This window comes from Salmo salar, chromosome ssa12 (genome assembly GCF_905237065.1).
Source record: "Salmo salar chromosome ssa12, Ssal_v3.1, whole genome shotgun sequence".
NCBI lineage: Eukaryota > Metazoa > Chordata > Actinopteri > Salmoniformes > Salmonidae > Salmo > Salmo salar.
Genome location: NC_059453.1, coordinates 97,561,682 through 97,564,599, shown reverse-complemented (window position 1 = coordinate 97,564,599; position 2,918 = coordinate 97,561,682). Strand labels below are relative to the sequence as shown.

The window sequence follows — 2,918 nt, the reverse complement described above, 5'->3', positions numbered from 1 at the left end:
TGACTGAGAGTGACTGAGTGAGTTACTGACTGAGTGACTGAGTGAGTGACTGACTGACTGAGTGAGTGAGTGAGTGACTGACTGACTGACTGACTGACTGACTGAGTGACTGAGTGACTGACTGACTGACTGACTGACTGACTGACTGAGTGAGTGACTGAGTGACTGAGTGAGTGAGTGAGTGAGTGAGGATGTCTCAGAATGAAAAGCTGTATTATAATTATTATTCATTTATGTTAATAAAGAAATGCATCTGTTTTTCCTACAGTATTAGGATTTGTTTAGATTTTTGTTCAACGTTGTTGTTTTGTTGCGCCATGGTCTCTCATTGGCTCGTTGAGTTTGTTTATTCATTTATTTCGAACCAAGAAGACTAGTGCAATGAGGATTATCTGTAAATCGTTTTTTATTGTCAATCATTCAAACTTTTCAAAGGTTTTGGTTTGATCTTACATCACTGTTTGCCACACACAAATTCTAGCCACAGTTCTAGACAAGGGTTTCACTGATCCTTTCCCTTCAACATACCCGCTGAACAAGACATATATTTCATTACTAGGCTTTTTATACAACGTTTCTATCTGTATTTTAAACCTCTTTTATTGCGCCATTTATTTGTTCAATTACCAATGTTTACTAATAATAGTAACTTTTCTTTATAAAGTTGACGTCGATTACAATCACAGCTAGTCTGGGTACCAGTCCTCTAGTCTGGGTACCAGTCCTCTAGTCTGGGTACCAGTCTGTTTAGATAACATTCCTCTAGTCTGGGTACCAGTCCTCTAGTCTGGGTACCAGTCCTCTAGTCTGGGTACCAGTCTGTTTAGATAACATTCCTCTAGTCTGGGTACCAGTCCTCTGTCTGGGTACCAGTCCTCTAGTCTGGGTACCAGTCCTCTAGTCTGCGTACCAGTCCTCTAGTCTGGGCACCAGTCCTCTAGTCTGCGTACCAATCTGTTTAGATAACAGTCCTCTAGTCTGGGTACCAGTCCTCTGTCTGGGTACCAGTCCTCTAGTCTGGGTACCAGTCCTCTAGTCTGGGTACCAGTCCTCTAGTCTGGGTACCAGTCCTCTAGTCTGGGTACCAGTCCTCTAGTCTGGGTACCAGTCTGTTTAGATAACATTCCTCTAGTCTGGGTACCAGTCCTCTAGTCTGGGTACCAGTCCTCTAGTCTGGGTACCAGTCCTCTAGTCTGGGTACCAGTCCTCTAGTCTGTGTACCAGTCCTCTAGTCTGGGTACCAGTCTGTTTAGATAACATTCCTCTAGTCTGGGTACCATTCCTCTAGTCTGGGTACCAGTCCTCTAGTCTGGGTACCAGTCCTCTAGTCTGGGTACCAGTCCTCTAGTCTGGGTACCAGTCCTCTAGTCTGGGTACCAGTCTGTTTAGATAACATTCCTCTAGTCTGGGTACCAGTCCTCTAGTCTGGGTACCAGTCCTCTAGTCTGGGTAACATTCCTCTAGTCTGGGTACCAGTCCTCTAGTCTGGGTACCAGTCCTCTAGTCTGGGTACCAGTCTGTTTAGATAACATTCCTCTAGTCTGGGTACCAGTCCTCTGTCTGGGTACCAGTCCTCTAGTCTGGGTACCAGTCCTCTAGTCTGGGTACCAGTCCTCTAGTCTGGGTACCAGTCCTCTAGTCTGGGTACCAGTCTGTTTAGATAACATTCCTCTAGTCTGGGTACCAGTCCTCTGTCTGGGTACCAGTCCTCTAGTCTGGGTACCAGTCCTCTAGTCTGGGTACCAGTCTGTTTAGATAACATTCCTCTAGTCTGGGTACCAGTCCTCTAGTCTGGGTACCAGTCCTCTAGTCTGGGTACCAGTCTGTTTAGATAACATTCCTCTAGTCTGGGTACCAGTTCTCTGTCTGGGTACCAGTCCTCTAGTCTGGGTACCAGTCCTCTAGTCTGCGTACCAGTCCTCTAGTCTGGGCACCAGTCCTCTAGTCTGCGTACCAATCTGTTTAGATAACATTCCTCTAGTCTGGGTACCAGTCCTCTGTCTGGGTACCAGTCCTCTAGTCTGGGTACCAGTCCTCTAGTCTGGGTACCAGTCCTCTAGTCTGGGTACCAGTCCTCTAGTCTGGGTACCAGTCCTCTAGTCTGGGTACCAGTCTGTTTAGATAACATTCCTCTAGTCTGGGTACCAGTCCTCTAGTCTGGGTACCAGTCCTCTAGTCTGGGTACCAGTCCTCTAGTCTGGGTACCAGTCCTCTAGTCTGTGTACCAGTCCTCTAGTCTGGGTACCAGTCTGTTTAGATAACATTCCTCTAGTCTGGGTACCATTCCTCTAGTCTGGGTACCAGTCCTCTAGTCTGGGTACCAGTCCTCTAGTCTGGGTACCAGTCCTCTAGTCTGGGTACCAGTCTGTTTAGATAACATTCCTCTAGTCTGGGTACCAGTCCTCTAGTCTGGGTACCAGTCCTCTAGTCTGGGTAACATTCCTCTAGTCTGGGTACCAGTCCTCTAGTCTGGGTACCAGTCCTCTAGTCTGGGTAACATTCCTCTAGTCTGGGTACCAGTCCTCTGTCTGGGTACCAGTCCTCTAGTCTGGGTACCAGTCCTCTAGTCTGGGTACCAGTCCTCTAGTCTGGGTACCAGTCTGTTTAGATAACATTCCTCTAGTCTGGGTACCATTCCTCTAGTCTGGGTACCAGTCCTCTGTCTGGGTACCAGTCCTCTAGTCTGGGTACCAGTCCTCTAGTCTGGGTACCAGTCCTCTAGTCTGGGTACCAGTCTGTTTAGATAACATTCTTCTAGTCTGGGTACCAGTCCTCTAGTCTGGGTACCAGTCCTCTAGTCTGGGTACCAGTCCTCTAGTCTGGGTACCAGTCCTCTAGTCTGGGTACCAGTCTGTTTAGATAACATTCCTCTAGTCTGGGTACCAGTCCTCTAGTCTGTGTACCAGTCCTCTAGTCTG

General features: G+C 47.6%; 1 protein-coding gene across 1 annotated transcript in view; it reads left to right on the top strand.

Annotated features, from left to right (window-relative positions):
• The window catches only part of LOC106594380 (arf-GAP with coiled-coil, ANK repeat and PH domain-containing protein 3), a 117,647-nt gene extending 117,377 nt beyond the window's left edge, over positions 1-270 (top strand). Inside the window, exon 24 of the mRNA XM_045691969.1 lies at positions 1-270. This exon is cut by the window's left edge and continues 1,198 nt beyond it. The gene's annotated coding sequence lies outside the window, so the exon portion shown is untranslated.
• The last annotated feature ends 2,648 nt before the right edge of the window (positions 271-2,918 follow it).